The sequence below is a fragment of the Drosophila obscura genome, unplaced genomic scaffold (assembly GCF_018151105.1).
Source record: "Drosophila obscura isolate BZ-5 IFL unplaced genomic scaffold, ASM1815110v1 contig_151, whole genome shotgun sequence".
NCBI classification, from domain to species: Eukaryota; Metazoa; Arthropoda; class Insecta; order Diptera; family Drosophilidae; genus Drosophila; species Drosophila obscura.
The window spans coordinates 1,282,494-1,303,821 of NW_024542737.1; the positions used below are offsets into that span (position 1 = coordinate 1,282,494).

At 43.7% G+C, this 21,328-nt stretch overlaps 1 protein-coding gene across 5 annotated transcripts in view; it reads left to right on the forward strand.

Annotated features, from left to right (window-relative positions):
• Positions 1 to 1,590: 1,590 nt before the first annotated feature.
• The window catches only part of LOC111075971 (putative polypeptide N-acetylgalactosaminyltransferase 9), a 59,252-nt gene continuing 39,514 nt past the window's right edge, over positions 1,591 to 21,328 (forward strand). For 4 of the 5 annotated variants that reach the window (XM_041591853.1, XM_041591855.1, XM_041591854.1 and 1 more), the window contains exons 1-2: positions 1,591 to 1,641; positions 17,094 to 17,166. The gene's annotated coding sequence lies outside the window, so the exon portion shown is untranslated. The remainder of the gene's footprint in view (positions 1,642 to 17,093; positions 17,167 to 21,328) is intronic. The other variant, XM_022369520.2, reaches the window with a different exon arrangement.

Below are 21,328 nucleotides of genomic sequence, written 5' to 3' on the forward strand. Positions count from 1 at the left end.
CATATTTTCTTGGCGATGTTTCAATTGAAAGAGCCATTGCGAGGAGTTTGGTTGTGCGAAGGGAGAGCAATTGGAAACACTGTTTCGGAAAGGTGTCGAAAGAAGTAAATTTTGCTGTCGATTTTCGGCACTTTGGACAGACAGTCGACAGACGAAAGTTAATGGGAAATGCAGTATGACAGGGTCAATGTTCATTGGCAGAGGTCTTAGGAAATGGGGAATGTTCGAAAAAAAGCCATAAAGTAGCGACTAAAACCGCCTGAAACCCTCTGCAGAAACCGCCTTAAGCCATATCCATATTCAACAAAAACCGTCTGCAACAATGCCTTGCAACCACAACAGCAGCAGCAACAACAACAACAAAATCAGAAAATGCAAATGCAAATGAGCCACGTGCATGCCAGAGGGGTTCGACCGACAAGTGTAGCGGCCAACATGTGCGTGTTCGAGCTGGAAACCGGCAAAAAATCACCAAAACAAGTTTGGTTCGATGTTGCCATAGTGATGAGCGTGTTAGAAATAAAGTGGAAAAAAGGCTAACCAAAGAAGATGGTAGTGACATTAAAAGAAATTCCATGGAAATATTTACAGCTTCAATCTCTTTTTTGGGCAATCAAACATAAGTAGCCCTACAATCTCCTTCCGTTGCCATTGACGCTCGCCGTTTCGCTCCCAAACAATTGCCTGGCAGCCACAAGTAATGGCTGTCGTATAGGGGCACATTTGTCATTCGCAGGTCCCCCTTCAACAGCAAGAACCACCACGACAAACGCTCCGTCTGTGTCTCTTATCAGTGAATTTTTATCACAGAGAAAGAAGTAACCCACACCCCCAATCGAACCTGAGTTCGCTTCGAACATGCTGCAGCGTGCGGGTTGTAAGCCAACGTTGCTGTAGTCACTAAAGGCGATTCCAGAAACCAGCTCTGTTATGTGGTGTCTGTAACGACTCGTAGACAACATGTTGTCGTTCGCTGGCGCGTATAGGAAACCCACGGCCTTGCCGCCCCATTCGAATTTTGGCCGTTGAAAGTGTTGGATGTTGGAAGTTGGAAGTGACCGCGCTGCATTTCTCTTCCATCCAAAAAAATACGTGAAGAGTCCGCCGACGAGCCGACGAGCACACCACCTCTACGCGCGCAGGTGTGTGTTAGTGTGTGCGTGCCGTGCCCATGTGTGTGTGAGTGTGTGTGTGTGTGATAGTGTCTGTGCATTGTTGTGCGAGTGTGAAGAGTGGCACAACACCATCAGCAACAACAACAAAACAGCAGCAGCAGCAAGGGGCCGCAATCAGCTGTGAAGGTGCGAAAGAGAAATGCAAATCGAATAAATGGCCAAAAATTACGAATTATCAGCAGCGTGAATTCTCGCGTAAATTCCACATCTCTCAAATCGAATCGAAACGAAGCGTGCGGCTTTAAATCAATCCGGAAAAAAACTAACATAAAATAATAATCACAAATATTTGAAACCAGTAAATAAAACAACAAAGAAACACAGAAGCAGCAAGCGGCGAAAGAGAGTGTTTAACATAAATTTGGTAGCAGAAGAGAAGGTGCTGGCAAAGTTGAAGAATCCAACGAATCGGAAGAGCAGCAGTGGGAAAGAGAAGGAGTCATTCCAGCAGGTGGATTGCGCGGGGGTAAGTGAAACGGGTGGAAATGTAACGGTGCTACGGAGAAGGAAAGCACTCAAATTTGTTGTTAGACTTCCCCCACTCTTCCCTCCGACACGCGACCGGGTTGTATGGGGGTTGAATGGGACATATTCTGTCCCAAGTCGCAACCTTGGCGAAGGCACCCGGCACCTGCTGCGGCTGCTGCTACTGGCGCCTTGCTTCCCCCTCGCCCTCCACCTCCCTTTCGCACATGACAACAGATCAAACATTTGTTTTTGTTGCGTGTCTTAGCCGCCGCGTGGTGTCCCGTTAACTTGGACTGACATTTTACATGGCACTGCGTCTGCTTTTGCTTCTTTTGCTTCTTGTGTTGCCTTTGGTTCTCATCCAAACCCCACCTTCTCCTCATTGTTGGTATTGTTGTTGTTGTTGCTTCGTCTTGCATGGGTTCTCTTTCACAGCTCTTCCGCATGCTCTTCGTGCATTGACTTTTTGTCTCTCTTTCTGTCTGCAGTGGACGCTCTACTGTTGTTACTGTTACTGATAGTGGGAGCGAGGGAAAGAGAGATCTTTGATCAGGAATAAATTTGACTAAGAGCGAGAAAGAGTCCTCTCTGGAAAGATGTTTGATCGGCCTGATCTTCTCTGGAGAAAGGGTATCCTCGGTTCTTCACACTTTCTGGGTCTGATTTTCGTGTTTTTGTTTGCAAATGACTTTTTATTGGCCATTTCCTTGACTTTGCTTGCTCTCTGTTTTGCTCTCATTTTTGGCACTGGTTGGGCCTTCGCATGCCGTGTACGAAAAGAAAAAATCAATAAATTTCATTTGATTTTTATGTTGCGCCTCCTGCTCCTGGCCCGACCCCACAGCTGTGTCTGGCAGAGGGAGGGAGGGAGGCAGAAGAAATGTTGAACGCGCGAGCTTTGTTTTTGCCTTTGGCTTTGCAATGTCAGCTTTTAGTGCTACCCCTACACAGTCCAACCCCTAAAGCCCTTAGGCAATCCCAACCCTCTCCCTACAGCTCGTAGTCCCACCCCACAGCCCTTCGTCCAAGCCTCACCCAAAGCTCTCTCCCACTCCCCTTATCCCCTTGTCCCTTTGTTTTTTTTCCTGTCTCTCTGTGCGTTTTGCCGGGTTTTGTTTTGCTCTCGTCTGGCCTAGAATCTAGCCAAGAGAAAAACCGAAAAAACTTGTCTTTTGTTATTAATTATCAAAGGCGGCTCCCCCGAGGAAGGGGCGGGAATTGCTAGTCAGACCCGCCCAAATTAGACAGACAGATGGATGAATTGGTGTCAGCGGCAAGGGGCAGGCGAAGACGATGGTGAAGAGCCCCCCTTTATGGTCTTCTAATTAATTCAGAACTTTTATTAGATTGGATTCTCCACTCTGTGTGTCTCCCACTGGAAACCCGTTCTCTTCCACTGCACCATTACTCATGGCTGTACTCAAAGATAAGATAAGATTAGAATGCTTAAGATAGAATTGTATATCTTTTGGGGCCAAGTGTGTAGCCCCGTTCTGGGTTATCTGTGCTTTGGATTGCAGATGTCATAATGGAATAATTTGGCAGTCGAAATGTTGACAGTTTTCTTTGTAGTGTTATGCCATTTATTATCTGCAGGGGACAACATGCAGGGACACCTCTCTTGAGCAGACACCCGCAGTGCTGGTAATATTCTCTTATATGTAAGTAAAAAACTCTACCGTTCTACAGATGTACCTTATCCTTTCAATGCCTTTTGTTTTTGTGCCCTGGACTAATCCTTTTATTCATTCCATTAGCCACACTTTTCTTTGTCCATTACTCGTCTCTCGTTTGGCATTTTCTGCACCTTTAGACCGTCATTTAACCATTCAACCTACCCTCTAAATGACTGCATTAGCCACAGCCAGAAAATCAGGTGAAAATGGCATTTCTCTGTGGTTCGGTGGATCCCCCATGCACTCCCCACTACCCGACCCTTTCCTGACCCCGTCAAGTGGGTTTATATTTCTATTTCGTATTTGTTTAATTAAAAAAAATTCACCTTTATCGCTCTCGTTTGTCGCCTGTGACGACCCCTGGGCGAGGGTTCCGTTTAATTTCATTTCCATTTTCATCAAAACGAGTTTCTTGCTTTCTCAGAGTCAGAGGAAAAGGGAGTAGGGAGAGTAGGGGCTTGGGGCTTGCTTGTAGCTGGAGTTATGGCTGAAACCGAGTCTGGGGTCAGCGGAGGTCTCTCTCTCTCTCTCTCTCTTTTTCTCTGTGGCTCGTTTGATGCTTGGTTGCATCATTAAGAGGCAGCGGCGGCAATTAACTTTAATTATTTATGTCGGCCACTGGGATCGAGAGACGAAGGGGCCGAAGCGGGATCCCACCTGCGGTCCTCGGGTAAAAGTTAAAGCTGTTGCCATTTATGTTAATTTCAATGAATTAATCACTCCACATATTAGTCCTCTTAAACGTGTCTTACATCATGCCCAAACCAAGACCGTCGCAACGGTTCTGTTTTCCGTATCTTTTGTATTATTTGCCGTCTGCTTTTCAACAGCTGTTGGCTCTGAATTTTCCTATCAACTGCTGCTAACTGCTGCTACTACCTAACCACCTTACTACCTCTTCTTGGACCTGCCGTTCTGTATTTTGCACGTCTGCACGTTCTCCAATCGAAAAAAGAGCCAGAAAAAGCTGTTCCAAACCGAAACCAAACCGAACAGAAACAAAACGAAACAGAAGCAGAAGCAGAAAACAGTTGTCAAAATGTGGTACATGGGAAAAAAAATTATGCACTTTTCTTGGTTCTTTTTACGTTGCATTGCACGTTCCTCAGTCTCTGAATTGAATATATGCGATAGCTTCTAACGAGCGTAATGTGGCAGAGCAGAGGGACTCATTCAGGGCGGAAATGTTTTGGGGCACGTTCCAGGGTTTCGGCTGCCCGAAAGTTGATTGATAAACTCGATTCGTAGCACTGTTTGCCTAAAGTAGGTCCGTGTAGGATAATCTTTCATGGAATTCCCTCCGAACTACGAATCTTTCATGTTATATTTCGTACAACAATAGTTTTGCAATCCAATCATCTTTATCTTTAGAATTTCCTATTTCCTGTACAGCTTTTAGTTTCCTTCCATGTTTCGAGTTGTTTACTGCTGACCCAGTAATTTCCCTTTGGGGAAAGTTGCTCCTTGGAAGGAATCCATCCTCCAAGGATACCCTACCACCCTAACCGTAAACATATAGAACAAACTTTATGTCGGGGCAGGAGGAGCTAGAGGAGGTACCCAGAAGAGATCTTTTGTGCAGAGTTTTGTGTTGGTCTTTTGCTTGATTTTCGGTTTATTTTTCATTTCTCATATTTTGTTTGTTTCTGGTTTTTGGCCTTTTATAATGCCTGTGCTCTGCCGTGGTGATAACAATGCTGAGCAAAACTTTTTAGCAGCCCTTTATGTACTCTCCATCCCCACTTCCCATACTCGTAGTACTCCTCTCGCACTCATTCATTCTTGTAGCCGTGCACTCGCACTCATTCATCCTTGCTCGGACTTCCTTCTTCTCCGGTATCCGTATCCTCCGTGTCTGTAGCTCTTTTTGGCAACGACCTCTGGAATTATTCTTCTCCTGTGCCTTTTTGGCTCTTTTATTGTTGTTTGCTGGGTGCTGTTCCTTAAAAAGGAGAGCATTCTGACGCGTAATTCATTACGGGGCTGGGGGTTTGCTTGGGGCTGGCTCCGCTTGCTGTTTCTGGCCTTTGCAGATGCGGAAGTTTCAGTTTCAGTGCAAGATATCGCACAAACTATTTGTATTTGTATCTGAGTTGCTCATATTTTACCCCCACTCCCACTCTCTCTCTCTTCATTGTTCTCTTCCCTAATCTCTGCTGCTGTGGCATGCCTTGGCCTGGGCCTCGTTTATCCTAAGTCTGCGCTTAAAAAAGCATACATTTTTCACTGGCGATAAGCACTTTCTGACACAGTGAAGCCCTGCTGAGCGGACAGCCTCCCCTTGCAGGAGCATGTGTTCGCCCCAGAGAGCCCTCACTGTATTTACATTATTAAATATACATAAATATCTAAGCGCTACTGGGGATTTCTTATCCCATACCCTATACCCCACATATGTACATATTGCTCTCGTGGCTATCAAGAGTTATACATTTTCAAAGAGTTTAAAGAGTCGACTAGGCGATACCCAGGACTTTGAGATGATTAAAGCAAAGAAAAAGGGTGTGACTAGTTGATCTAATGAATGAATACAATTTATTGTACCTTTAAATAAAAATCTGAAAATGAATTAGGAGATCCATGGAATTCCCTTCTGTTGATAGAATTCTCGAGTGTACTTTTACAAACATCAACTGAAACGGAAACTGGAGAACCCTGAGCTTCCACAGATACGAGAACCACTGGGAAAAGCTTCCCTCTGCATCTGAAAATCTGTTACAGTCAGCGAATAAATTGCACTCATTAAATATTTATAAGATTGCCAGACGCCTGGATTCCTTCCCCCCTGGATGCTATGTACCTTCCCTCGACTTTCTTTCTTTATAAATTCATAAAAATCGTATGCGATGCAACAGAACCCTTTTGTTCATATGATAATGAGAGCTGTTGCGCCTCTGCTCTCCTTTGAGTAACTCCCGCCCCTCTCTGCCCTTCTATTTGGCTGGGTCTGGGCCTATTTTGGCCAGAATTCTTTGGGTTCTGCCCCTCAAAGTCATGACATGTGCCGGCGCGGACCAATTTATGGCCATGGATACTATAAATTGTGGCTGGGGCTATTGATTTGCTGTTGGCCATTCCGCCGGCCGCTGCTGCTGCTGCCACTGCTGCTGCGTGTGGTGACAGTTGACAGTTGAGTTACAAGGTCATTATGTGGGGTTGTGTGGGGCTCTTGTGGGGTGTGGAGTGTGTGGGGAAGGGAGCTCATAGACTGGAACTCGTTGGTGCGTCATGGGATACAAATGTAACTTTGTGCCTGCGAGCAGGCGGGCTGGCGGGCTGGCTGGCGAGCAGGCAAGCGCGTGTATGAGCGCAATTACAGTTAATGTCCAAAGCGTGGATTCATTTCCGTTTTAAACAATTTTTTCTTGTTGGTTTTTGGATTCGTTTTTCGGTTTTCGGTTGATTGATGGTTCGGAATAGAGAGGCTGAAAGGTCATCCCATCCGAATGACTGGCAGCAATCTCTCATCCATTGTTTTGCCACACAAAGGAGCAGCAGACCCCTAGACCGAGATGATCCCTCGCCTGAGACCTAGATTGAGCCGTCCCTCCGACTGTCTGTCTGTCTGTCGGTCTGTCGATTTGGGTCGTTTTTGCCTATGTGTATCAGCCTTAGATGTAAATCTCTGTTTTTTCTTGGATGTTTACTTTGCTGCTGCTGTTCTTTGGCTTTAGATTTCCATATTTGTAGGATCAATTAGTGTGTTTCGCCAAATGTTTGACACTTGATGGGAGGCCTCGATAAGGCCAGGGCCAGCCAGCTGGTCTTAACTGGAAGTGGAAGTGGGTCGCAGCTTGAAAGTGCAATGCGAACGAGCTGCGCTGAGCGCTTTCTCCCAACTGAAAGAGGGAGATGGCATAGCTGCAAGATGGAAGACACAAGATACACATACTGACAGCTACTTAATCGAAGTCCAGAGTGAAATGCAGAGATGATTTTTATGCATTTGCAGCCAAGACCAAGACCAAGACCCGAAACGGAAACCGAAACCCCAAACCCCTGAGCCGAGACCTGGGCTGCAAGTGATGAAGCCAGAGATGAAGATGCCCGATGGCCGACTGGCCAGATGACTGCCGCATTCCACTTGGCCAGAGCCAAAGGTGCAGGCCCCGAAAAAATACACCCATACACTTCCACTTCCAAACCATACCATACCGTACCATACCATACCATTCCACAAGATGTGTCTGGGTCTTTGTTTTTGGTGAATTGCTTTGGATGGTAGATGGTATGGTAGATGCTGGATGCAGGAACCTGTTTGCTTTGGGATTTGGTCTTTTTCTTCTGTTTCGATTTTTTTTTTTATGTTGAAAATTTACGAGTTTGGCGAATACCAAGCTGGAAGAATTCAATGAACTCGTCTTCTAACTTGGCTTTCGGCTCTCCTCGATAGTCAAGAGTGTAGAGTGGAGTGTGTTTCGGGATTGTCGGGTGTGTGTGTGTGTGTGTGTGAGTGTGTGCTAAGTGGGCAGATCCCCAGACATGGTCTTGGGCCATGTAAATGGGGAGTTCTCCATTCCGTAGCCCCCCCGCTATCCATGCCCCCTACCAAAACACACAGAAATTGCTTTCGAATTGGATTAGCAACATAAAAAAAAGTTTGTTCGTTCTCCTGTTGCTGCCACAGAACTTGTATGCCGCATGTTGCAGTCGTGTTGCTGCTGCTGTTGTTGTTGTGGTTCTTGTTGCAGCTTCTTGTTCCAACATTTGTCTTGTCATTGCGATTGTTGTAGCTGCTGTTGTTGCTGTAGCGGGTGATTGTTGAACTTATTGTTGGAATTTTTGTAGATTCTGTTGTAGTTATTGTTGTCTTTGTTGCTGTAAATATTTGTTAGGTGTTTTAGCTATTGTTGTTCTTTTGTTGAACAATAATTTCGTAAACTTTGTTGTAATAATTTTAGTTGTTGAATTTTACATAGTTAGTTTTCGTAGCATATTTTGTTATTGCTGAAGATTTCAGACGAATTGTTGTTCAAATTTTAGTCGTTGTTTCTCTTTTTTGCTAAAGGCCAGATGATGCGTCGCTTTCATGGCCTGTCCCCCATCCGATGCCCAATTAGTTGCAGAGAGTTGTGCTTTTTTGGTCGTCGCCCCACTTGCCCCGTCGTCTGTGACCAACTTTGGACAAAAATCTGCTCTCCCCGCCCGTTCAAAGATATTTTTAATTGTGGACAACGGACAATTAGTCTTCAACTTATAATTAAATGTAGCCAAAGCTCTGACGATGGCTGTGGCGATGGCTGTGGCGATGGCCACTAAGCGACACTAAGAGTGGGGCATCTAAGTTTTAATTGCCATCATTTGTTGGAGTGCTCAAACACGTTTCAGCAGAGGGGGAAATTATGGGCTATGAGGGGTAGAAGGAAAACAACACTATAAATCCATTTAAATAACAGAAGTGTTTGGCATCTGATTTCAATGGGAATCATCATCAAGAGGGGTGGAGCCTTAACTGATTCGGATTCTGATGGAAATGGGGATAATTCCTGCTACAATTTGAGAAATCTAAGCCCGAAAACCATAATTAAACTTGATCTTAGTCGATTGCTAGAGGCCCATAAATTTCTCACTTGTTTAATAAATATTTACCCATCAAATATTGGCCTCCAAAAGCCACTGAATATTCTCTTAAAATTGAATTCTGCTGTTGCCACCAGCTAAACATCAAATGTTGATCGAAATCGAAATTAAATATTCATTTATTCAAAATGTGGAAAACAAAAATGTTTCTCTTTTTTTTTTTGCAATGCCCCAACCACTGTACATTGAAATGTGCGTTCATGCCCCATCATCTTTTATTCAACACTCGACGAATATAATTTTCAACTATTTTAATTGCTTAAACAATGGCCTTTTTTGTGGGCATTTAACAAAGTATCTGAGAATAAAATGAACACAGACTGAAATCGTCTTCAATTTATGGTAGAAATATAGTAGAGGCAAAAGTGGAAGTAGCAGCACAGACAGCACATACAACAGATACAGATACATCGCTCTAATGACTCGAACTAACCTTCGGCAACAAATCACGGCTGTCAGAGGCAGAAAGATGAAAAATAAATATACAGAAATATAAAATACAAATACAATGGCCAGCAGAAGATTTAATAAAGCACCACCACTCCAGTGGCAGTGGCAGTGGCAGCACTGCGGCAGCACAGGCACCATCGAAAGGCCAATCAAGAGAAACCTGTTGCAATGCTCTCTGCTGCTGCTGCTGCTATTGCTGCTGCTAGTGCTGCTTCTGTGGCTCTTAACTTGTTTCTTAGCCGTGTTTTATATTCTGCCTCTTCTGTTGTTGTAATGCAGAGGGTTTCTGTGGCTCTTGTTCACAGTTTTTCACAGTTCTCCACCTCCCCCTGTTGTTTCCCCTCCTCTTTTGGCATTAGAGGAGAGACATGAATGTTCATTAAACCGTAACCGCAGCGGCAACAGCAGCAAAAGCAACAGCAACAGCAAAAGCGTCAGAGTTGTCAAGCTCTCGGTGTCGCCTCTGAAGCTAAACATTGCGGCAAATGCCAATGCAAATGCCTCAGGGGCTGCCTTTAGGAGAGCTTCTAGTCCCCATATCAGTGACATTTAAGCAGGAAGCTGGCAATATGCTGCTGGTGGCACTATCCGAACTGACAACGAACTGTGGATGCTCTTGTAGATAGAATTAATAGCTCGCTTGAGCAATCTTTCCATTGATCTATTTATTCAATATATTTCTTGGTTCTTAATGTTTACATATTGCCAAATACAAGGTAGATCTAAGACAAAGAGTGGTGGAGATGTACGTAAATGTTTGTTTATTCTTAGCTCTTCTCAGAGGTCCCATGATTTACAGAATATATCTCGTGGAATTCGAGTACTCCCAATAGTAAATCTGCCTTAAATTTCACACTTTATTTCCCACAAAAAAATATGCCAAAATCTATTTAAATATATTTCACAGCAAACTGCTAAAAGTAACCCTCGAATTTAACAGACTCTTTCGAGTTCTTTTGTCGGTTGTTCGGGGCTCGTGTTCCACTCATTATACCCCCCCGATCCTCAACAAAAAAGGTCTCATCTTACCACTTGGGGCACACAGAAACAAAAGGGACAGGAAAACAGCAGTAACAAAAGAGTCAAACGCGCTTTTGGCCTTCGGGCTTTAAACTTTACTTAGCCATGTGTCTTCTCCCCTCTTAACTTTTTACATTTGTGGCAAATGTTGCATCATCATTAATACAGAAATACCGCAACAACAGAGCACAATCATTGATGGTGATGGTGATGCTGATGGTGGGGTCTCTTTCTATAGGAACTGCCCACTCGGCAGCACTCCCATTGCTCGCTCTCTCTCTTTCAAATGCAAATGCGATTGCTGGCAATGATGACAGCTGCTCCTTAAGTTAAGCCTTTGTATTCGAAATGTTAATGGTTAATGCCAAGACGAGCCTCTTCCGAAGGTGCAGTTCATGAGTCATCTATCCCCCAGACACCAGACCCCAAAAGCGCGAAAATGTCAGCCGGAGAGGGGTCTCTGCGGGTCTCTGTGGGTCTGGGGATCGGAGCAAAGACTCAAACCGAATACAATTTATCACATGTTGCAATGAAAAATCTGTGAAATGCACTCAGGTGCCGTAAAATATTTAAAGCATGCCACAGAGGGGCACAGAGCAGCAGCAGCAGCAGCAGCAGCAGCAGGGCCTCTGGTGAAGTCATTAAGCTGGAAGTTAGGTAACTCTTCTTCGAATGGTCTACGGCACACAGGCGGCCCTGCAGCTGTAGCTGCACGTGGTGGTAGGTTGCAGCACTGCCACTTGATTGAGCCGTAATTAGTCTACAGAGATCTTGTGAACCCCCTCACTCTCTCTCTCTCTCTGCTGCGAGTGTGTGTTGCAAACTTAATTAGATGTTCAGCGGTTATGTGGGTCGCCTGGGAATTAACACCCGCGAAAATGTGTTACAGATCCCCGCTGGATAGGAGAATAATCTCTGAATAATCTGGAAACACCCCAAAGCAAAGAGCTCCCCAGAGCTCCACACGGTATTCAAATCGACATGGAATGGAATCGCATTCCAGGCACGTTGGAAATTAACCAAAAATAAAAAAAGAATAAAGAATAAAGAAAGAAGAAAAAAGAACCAAAAGACATTCAAATAAAATGAAAAGGCAATCACAGAAACAGCAACAATAACAACAACAACATTCTACTGCTGGGCACGGTCCAAGAGGTGTTGAGGTGACCACGACACCGCGACCAGGTGAACAACCCGTCTGTCGGCCGTCGATTGCCTTTTGGGAGCTCTTTTTTTTTACAGCTATTTACTTTTGCGCCAGCCCTAACTCTCGCTCTCTCCCTCTCGATTGCCCGTCCCTTCTTTGGGTGTTTCGCTTGTTTGCTATGTGCTCGAGCACCTGTTTGTTTTGTTTTCCAACATGCTGTCGAGATCTCTAATTATATATTTGCCGCTGTTTTCTGTTTGTATAAACAAAGAAAGTTTGAACCCAACAACAACAAAAAATTAAAGCCAAAATTACATGGTAAATAAATTGAAAATGTCTTAATTACTGTGGGGCCAACGGTTAAACCAACGGCAACTGTAAAAGTGTGAAAATTACGAGTATTACCAATTTCATGAAGGGTTCTGAGGGAACTCTCTTTTTAATATTGTCTCAATGAAAATGTATATACCTATGTATATGTATATGTATATTAATTATGATTATACATACATACATTTAAGCGCATTTATTTTTTAAATTCTTTACAAACGAAAGATCTGATTAATCATCACATTGATTTCTTCTACTCTTTTCTTGCCGTGATACATTCTTTATTTGCTAAATTTCTTTATACAAGTTTTTTTTTTGCAACATTCCCTGAATATTTCCTAATATTTCATAATTTTTTACTTTTGCTTTGTGTTTTTTTTACATTTTTTTATCTTATGAACTTGCTAATATTTTTTGTGTGTGCTTTGATTGAAGTTATGTAAAGTTAATGCGCCCAGGCATCAGGCATTTGTCAGTGGGGATTGGGGAATGCTGGTAGCCGTGACTTTTGTTCAGCTTTTTGTCTGTTACCATCATCGTGTCGCATCATGGTGGATCCACCATCGTCATCGAATCACTTTCACTATCGTTGGTGGGACCCCTCGGGGCTGCTACCCTGATGATTATGATGATGGTTGTATGTGTTGTTTTCAGTTTTTGCTATGTTGATATCATCATTGAATGAATGGATGAATGAACGAACGAATAAGTACAATAAATGTTTATTTTTGTTTGGATTTGTTCGTATTTGGGGTACCGTACCGTACCTCCTTTCGCCTATTTTGGATGACAATGCTGTATATTTTATCGAGAATGAAAAGGAAAGGAAGAGAAGGAATGCAACGGAATTCAATTATTTTCATCCAATTTCGGATATCTGGGTATCATCGTAATCCACGAAAATTCCCCGAGCTATGCCACAAATAAAAAACAAATAGAAACAGAACAGAATTTACTTTACACAGCAGTACTGCAGTTGCATATGCAATATATTTTTAGCAACGATTGGTTCAATATTTGTTGAACAATATGCGAACAATAATTTCAGATGGATGGGAAAAGGAGTGCAATATACTCTCTGTTTTCGCTTGTTGTCTGTTATCTGAAATGTCTGTAAATGAAAAGCATTCGCAATTAAGTCTGAATATTCATTCACGTGGCATATCAGTCCATCAGATATGGCTCCTCTGCCTGTTTAGGTTCCGTTCCCCTTTCGCTATCAATTAAACCTGTCTGCTATCGAAAGTATTTTGGTTTCGTGGAATTCCGAATAATTGAAGCAGTCAGTACCCCCTGATTGATATGACACCTATATCAGTTTTAAGTGGATTGATAAGCGCCGAAATATTAATAATTTTTTGGGCTTTGGTAATGTTTTCAAAGAATAGACTTTGAAGGTTTCTACTGAATATCCTGATTAGCATAGACATACATACATAGAACCCGAGCTATGGATAGGATGTTTACTGCTCTGATCTATGGATATAACTTAATCTTTTGGCGGTGTTTTTATGGCATGTTTCCTTTCAGAAACCGATCTTAATCGCTTGTCAAACGCGACATCGATTCACTCCCCTGCCATACGATCCGAATGCGAGTCTGAGTCGGAGTCGGAGTACCAGTGTGTTGCAATTCACGCTCTCCTCAAAGCGTGTTTAGATACGAGTACGACGAGTACGAGTATTAACAGCAGACGCCAGTTCCAGCTCCAGCTCCAGCTCTAGCTAAGACTCTGCTCTGTGCTGTGTGCTGTTTACTGTGGGTAGAGATACGCAAAGTATCTCTGGCTTGTTGGCAACAGCCAACCCACAACCCACACACAGAGCTATGCTAAAGATACAGATACAAATACAGGGAGAGTGCAGCAACTACTCTTCGAGGCCATCGTCGTGCTTGGTATCGCCTGCAACTTTTACAATCAGAGCTAATTAGCAAATTCATGCTAATTTCGAGTTGTAACAAATAAAATTACAACGCGTCGCACGTGTCGCTTTATGTAATTAGTTGCAGCATGTTGGCAGAAGTTTATGCTCTCTTTCTCCCATCGACAGTGAAAGAGAGATAAAGATAAGCACTCGGAGGAGTGCCAGTTACCATTGCCTGTCCTTGCCTCCTCGTTACGAGTGATAAAACAAAAGTTATGTCCCATGGGAACTCTTTGAGAATGCTGGAACCACTGGGAAATTCGCATAATTCATAATGAAGATGTTGTAAAGAGTGATCGCTCCAGACAGGGTGGATGCATGGATGGATGGATGGATGGTAGGGCTCCAGTCTAGGGCTCGTTTATCATAATGCAAAAAAGGGGATCCAGCCATCCACTGGGGCAGCCCTGTGCATAATTACAAGTTGTATGCTTCAGTCCAGTCTCCTCCTATCCTGTACGGATTCTATGGATGGATGGATGGGAGATGACCACGGGACACGATCTGTGGCCAGTGTGTGCATTGCTCGTGTCACGGGTACATATCTATTAGCTTTTAGCTGGGACAAGCAGCTACTGAAAGGTTGGACTTTCGAAGCCTAAAATCGATTTCAGTTATTGATTGTAATGACTCCTTGGGCCCCATCCTTCATGGCTGCCTTGCATCTATCCAGTCCAGTGTACCTCTGCCCCTCTCTCTGATTCCCTTGCAGTCATTTGTATCTGCTGCATCTCTCAGCCAGAAACGGCCTGGGTTTCTGGCCTATCTTTCGGCCTGGTTTCCTCCCCATTCGGTTGTGTGATTAATTTTTGTGTCGAGTCAGGTTTGGGGGCTGCCCCACTGCTAGCTCAGCTGGCTCTGCTGCCTTTTGTGATTTGAAAAATTAGTGCAAACTGCAAATGATCATAAATCAAACAGTTTTGTTGATTGCATTCGAAGTGCCCACAAATTGCATGATTTTGCAATTTCTGGACTCGCTACGAGGCAGTGGCAGTGGCAGGGTCCTCTCTCCTGCCCCTGCAGCTGGAACGTTGCAGTTTTTGCATTCCCCGGATGCTGCTGACACACGACGACAGTCGACAGACAACGGACAACAGACATCGGACATCGGACATCGATTCCTTGTCCTTTGTGCAACACGACAGAAGATATTCCGCCTCTTGGTAGTTCCGCAAATAACTTGAATTTTTCTTACGCGAAAACAACTGGCACGAAGCAAAACAAAAACGAAAACGACAACGAAACGAAACGATTGCCTGGCATTTTTACGAGTATCTCCTTTTCATTCCTGGCTGAAATTTTATTGTATTGTAATTAAATTGCAAAGGAACACAAAGGAAAATCAAGGGGAAAGGCGCGTTTCGCTATCTAAGTCAGAGTTGCCGCCTGAAAGCCCAGCTCTGGGCCAGTGATGACGACTTGGCTATGGATGATAACTGGTTTCCCCGCTATGTAAATGAAGTGTCTACTACTTTGGTTAATACGCGTACTAGCACGAGTGGAGAGAAAAAGAGGGGCAAGCATCGCGTGTGCGACCTTCGCTCATCGATGATTATGATGATGATGGACAGAGAGAACACAAAAAACCATATAAACATTGAACAATTGCACACATAATGAAACCCAACTCAACCTCAGCCTCAACCTGAGACTGAGTCTGAGCATCGAACGAAGATAACTCCATGACGTAACCCACTCTCGAGGCGACTACTCTCCACTCTCGACTCTCCAGTGACCAATCGTCAAGAGCGTTTCGATCATTAGCAAATAATTTACGCCATTAGTTTGAGGGCAAACAAACGTGGCAGAACCTTTAGGCCGAAATGGGGGATCGTTCTGGTAATCGGCTTAAAGTTTATGGAAGAGCATTTACTTTAATGAACTCCCATCGATGCCTGGCCCCTGGCTGGGCGGGTGGTCTCTGGTCCATGTTCTCTATGGTCTGTAAGTAGCTCAAAGTAGATCTCTGCCGCTACTGTGTTTTGTTTCCCTCTCTCTCTCTCGTTTGATTTGCGCTATCGGGTTTTGCATACATTGTTGCCGTTGCAGTTTGGAGAGCACATTGGGAGCATCGCTAATTAGTGTTGCCATTTCAATTAGTCCCCGGAGGTGTGTGGCCCAGATGGGTGTCACATAGAGAGGCAACACCCGTGCTACATCATGCGATTGGAGGTCTTTGATAGTATGTCCGACACTACCTGTCCTCGTGGTACCTTGAAGTATCGTTGCATATCGCCAGCCAACACCAACACCAACACCTAACCGGTTCCCATCAGAGCGTGCTGTTTGGGGGGACCAGAGGGCAGCCGACAGCCGGCAGCTGAGGAAAATGGCAAAATGTAGGAAAAATATGCGATAATACCAGTATGTGGGCGTTTGAATTGAACCCAAGAGAAAGCGAGGAGCCAGCAAAGTGCCAAAGGGAGAGAATGACTCCCCCCAATGGGACACTAAACCATATTGATTGGCTCTGTGTCTGTGTTGCTTTTGGTGACCCACAAAATGTTTTTCCCAACGTTGAGGAATCTTGTAAGTGGTGGGGAAAACCATGGGAAGGAGTCTGCCAATACTTTTATGGGTAGATTAGCGTAGAGAGAGGAGGGAGGATACGGAGCTATAGCATGCTGAAGGGTGCGGTAACTGCAAATTGGTCACTTCGACATGTTAATTATTTTGAAGCGGAATGCTGAAGGAATCTGCCAGAGCTTTTACTTGGCAAAACAGAGTTGATTAGCGTTGAAAGTGGGAGAAGAATGTTTAAGGATGCCCTTTTGAGGTGCACTAGCGCTGTGGGGAAAGGAAAGCACCAAAATATTGTTGTTAAGTGTGTAAATAAAAAGTGTAAAATGTTAGGCATAACCGAACAACACCTTCGCTGTTGAAACAATAAACAACGGGATAGGCCGGACAGACACTCCCACACATAATAAAATAAAATTAAACTATAAGCCATAAACTATTAATAATCGCAATTAAATGATGTGATAACCCATTCCAAGCCTCTTTCAAAGTTTGCTTTAATTTGAAATAAAACATAAATTCCATATCATATTTTGCATAATTGCCAAATCCCCAAAAAGCATAACTGAGAATGAGAAAGTTTTCCCTTGGTTGCTATGGGAAGTTTTCCATGTGGCATTTCCCAAGCGGAAATGCGGCAGAGCCATATGGAGCAAGTGCCATAAATTTGTATGCCGCTTACAGAAATAATTAAGTGCATGAATATATTATTTATAAATATTCCATTATCTATTTGCTATCTGTTGATATAACTTATCGCTTGGACTAACATTTGCCCTCCATTCTCCATTTTCCATTGCAGCTTTCGGTCACGCTTCGCTTTGCGGGGTTTCCTTTGAAGGAAACTCGGAAAGACTATAAAAATCCATGTGGAGGTGAGTCCAAAGTCCCCCCGTTTCCCTGCCCCTAAAACAAAACGAAACAAACAAATTTTCAATGTCAATTTGTAGTCGGAATTTATGAGTTCCATTGTTTTGTCTTTTAGTGCTCTGCTCTTTTTGTTGTTGTTGTGTCCGGCCAAATATGGCCAGCAATTTCACTGAACCAGGCCCCGAACCGGGGACTACTTTTGCACTGCTACTTGCAGCCAAACCAACTGCTTGCTGCGTACAAACACAGGTCCAAAATGATGGGGTTTTCATTGTCTCCTCTTTGGGATACCCTTTCAGAGGGTATTCCTGATTTCGGTGAGGAAACGAAAGCCACAAAAAGTATCTGAATTAGCCGTTCTTGTCCTATAAAAACTATTCCTACTTATCCTTATAATTTCTGCACCTACCATCTAATATTATAAGGGCCTTTCCTCATGATCTTTGAAAATCCAATCAATCAATAGTATAGATTCATCTTCCAGGGTATCTAAACCCTCGTAGCCACAAAGCTGGCAATTGTTTTTCTGTTGTTTTTCTTTTCGGCTTGTGGACATTTGTTCGTTGTTGTCGCGTCGCGTCGCTCTTGGCCTCGTTATTGTGCCAAATGGCCATAAAAGGTTAATTGGGTCCTTAGCAACTGTTGGGCTGCAACAAATAATGCAAACATTCCACGGACTTGGACTTGGACTGGGGACTTGGGACTTGGGTGCCCTCCTCTTCCTTCAGCAAGAAGAGAGACATGCGACATAGAAAAATCTTAATTAGTTAATTAAAACAACAAACAAACTGCAGTCCAGGTCCCAAGACGCTCTTGCCACAGAACTCTTGCCCCTAAAAGAACAGGTTCTCTACTGCAGCAGGGTTCGCCTCTATGTTTTAGCCAAGGTAAAGTCTGTGCTGCGTTGTGTCTGTGTCCTGCAAGTAGTTCACTTGGGCTACTGCATAATTCATTCGGTTTTAATGACAACACGAGGATGGAGGCGTGGATGTTGGCTGTTGGCTGGTAGCTGGTAGCTGTTGGAGCATGGAGGATGATAGTGATAGAGACGCGTTGTCTGGCCGCTGCACACCCATACCATAGATCTCTCTCCCTTTCTCTCTTTGTAGTTCCCCTTTTGTGGTTTTTTGTGTTTGGTGTGTCCCTTTGGTCTGAGACTCTTTCAAATCCCTCGAGGTGGCATTAAACTATGAAAGGCATTTAGTTTAGCGATTTATATATATAGGCGACCTTTTGACAGTTTTATGTCCAGGTTGTTTCCCCCAACGATAACGAGCACAAATGTAGCCTGCTCTTCCTTTGCTTTTCCTTCATTAAATGGAGCGGCAAATGTATCTGTATCTGTGTATCTGCACTCGTACGGATGTATTTCTCTTCGTTATCCTTTGGCATCATCGATGCAATTGCCTGGCAGGGATTTATTTGCTTTTAAGCAGTTTGTAATTGCCAATATATCTGACGGGACATGGAATGGAATGGAATGGAATGGAAGGGCAGACAAGAGACAGGGCCCCAGAGTCGGCTGGGGAATCGGAATTGAATTCCTTCTTAACGAGAGAACCAAATTAATTCCACACAGACCTTGGGGCACATTCGGTATTCGGTGTTGGAGAGTGACACATTTTAAAGGCTCTTAAATTACTTCCATCGAATATCATTTATGATACTTTGCAGCATTTCACCGTTTTCCCCTTCACTTGACCTTTTCCTGGGCCCCATACAGGCTCGTACAAATTGCTCGAAAAAGGGTCCCAAATTACATTTTCTATAGTCCAGCCAAAGGCTTTTCTTCCACTTGCACGCTTTCGGCAACCACAAGCTGGCCCACAAATGGGGGCCCAAATCTGCTGAGGGACGCAACTTCCCCCTCAAATAATGGGAACATGTTCCGAGCCCCCATATAAAGAAATGACCAACAACCATTATATAGTAGATATTAGATGGGACCACGTCGAACCGCATGGACGGGCAGAGAGAAAATGAAACCATTTTTGCCATTTGACAGGCAATTTTCAAGCGTAACATTTTCGATATTTTCTGGCCTTCGACTCTAACCCCCCTCTAACCTCCCTGGTTTTTTCCGCCACAACCCAACCGAATTATCTTCCCCGGAAAACGGGCGAGAAATAAAATATGTCCTGTCCTGTCCGGCTGGTGACCCACAACAAAAAAAAAGTAGAAGAAAAAGGAAAAAATGTATATAAAATCTAACGATGATAGTTTATACGGCTAAAAGCAATTTTTCCGCTCGTACACTCCCCGTCCCCCGCAGGACATGTTTCTGCCCTGGAATATTTAATCGAGCTGCCTGCCACATTGAAATATATTGAGTGCATTACGAAATCCAGCCGCTGGCTCCACACATCTCTCATGCCCATCTCAGTTCTATCATTTGATTAAATCTAAAACTGTTTACGAGCCCACAGCACTCGCGCAGCCTGTTTTTCTTTATGCATTCCAATGGAAAGTAATAAATTAATTTTTCCATCTATCTCTCTATTTTGTTTGCTTTTGTAAAACCTGAACAAACAAAATTAACGCTGATAACTTTTGTGTGCGGCTAAATCTTTTAGACTAGTTTCGCAAACAGTTTTGTGGCAGTTCTGATTGTCGGGGTAAAACTAAAAGGGGAATTGGGCACTGAGGTTCGGCTTGTAATACATGTCAGAGGAGGAGGAATACTCTTAAATGCGCTGGAAATTTCATTTGTGGGAGAATGAATGTACAAGCAAATAGTTTGGTATTTGTTTGCTCCGAATAACTACGAATGTTTACCAATAAAAAAGATAACCAACCACCATGTTCATTAGCATTTACAACAGAGCTACTACCTGCTATCTATCTTTTTCACACAGATACGTATCTAGTATCTGTGATGTACCTTGGTGATACAAATATAAATAAAATGATGTTGATATATGTACACCTCCTCTATGTTATTATTTGGTATAATTTCAGGTCTTACTTCTGTATTTCTGTAACATACATTTAGTGTTTCCTCTTACTTATCTTCTGTAGGAATGGGTAGCCCACAAGTCGACTCCTTTACCCCGTGTAGTGTGTGAAAGGCGAAAACCTTTAAAAATATTTCGCACAGTTTGTTGGAAATTAGTTTCTTATTCAATTTGGCCCCAAAAGTGGATGGGCAAACGGCCAAACAGGGCCAACAGTCTGGTATTGAAAAAAGGCGGCCAAAATGCATTTCCCGATGCAGAGGAAGAGGAAAAACAGCGAAACGGAACTCAAACAAAAAACCCAAAAGTCGAAAATCAGCGGGGAAAATACACGAAAAATAAAACGTGAAAAATCGTGAAGAAGGCTCTAGTCTGGCGATGGAGGGTCCCCACTTCAACCGCATACCCATCCCAGCCGATCGAATCCAATCCGGTCCGGTTCCGACCAGTCAAGTTGAAAAATGGCCAGCAATGGAAATGGAAATGGCCCTGACTCTGACTGTGGAAAAGAGTCAAACAAATAACTATTGAGGTCGGATAAGAGTGGGGAAAGCCCCGTTCCCGCAGGTGGAAAATGCTTGCATATGCAAATGAACAATTTATTTCCCTGCGGCTCATTTGAAGTTTATTCGCTTCGATTTTTACCCTACCTTCGGGTATTTCTTTCTGTCTCTCGAAACTAGTTTGACCCTCAAATTAGTTTGCGGTTCCTGCTTTGCTTTTGGCCAGGGCATTAGCCACCGGCAGAGGCCTGACCTTGTTTCCATACGCTAGCCCACACAAAACCAAGTGCAAGGTCAGCGGAGTAAGAGAGAGAAAGAGAGAGAGAGAAAGCGGAGAGGGTGGGAATGGAGAGCTAGAGAAACGGAGCCCCCAAAAAGTAGAAGCAGAATCTCTAGGGAATTCAGATTACGATTCATCTGAATTTTTGTGGATTTTCTGCTGCTTTTTTGTTTGTTTTTTGGGCTGGGCCAACGAGTTTGGCCAGTTTCTTGGGACAGTTTGCGGAGTGAATTAGCCAACAAAAATCTTGGCCAAGTTTTTGACAAGTTTGTTGGCCACAAAGGAAACGATTTGTGGCTGCCAGTCATCATAGATTATCATCTAAAAAGAGCAAAAAAAAAAGAAGGGGAATTAGACTACAGATTTGATTTGATTTCTGGTTTAGTGGATGGCAAGTCTTAATGATCGCATGGCATGGGCGCTGCTCTGT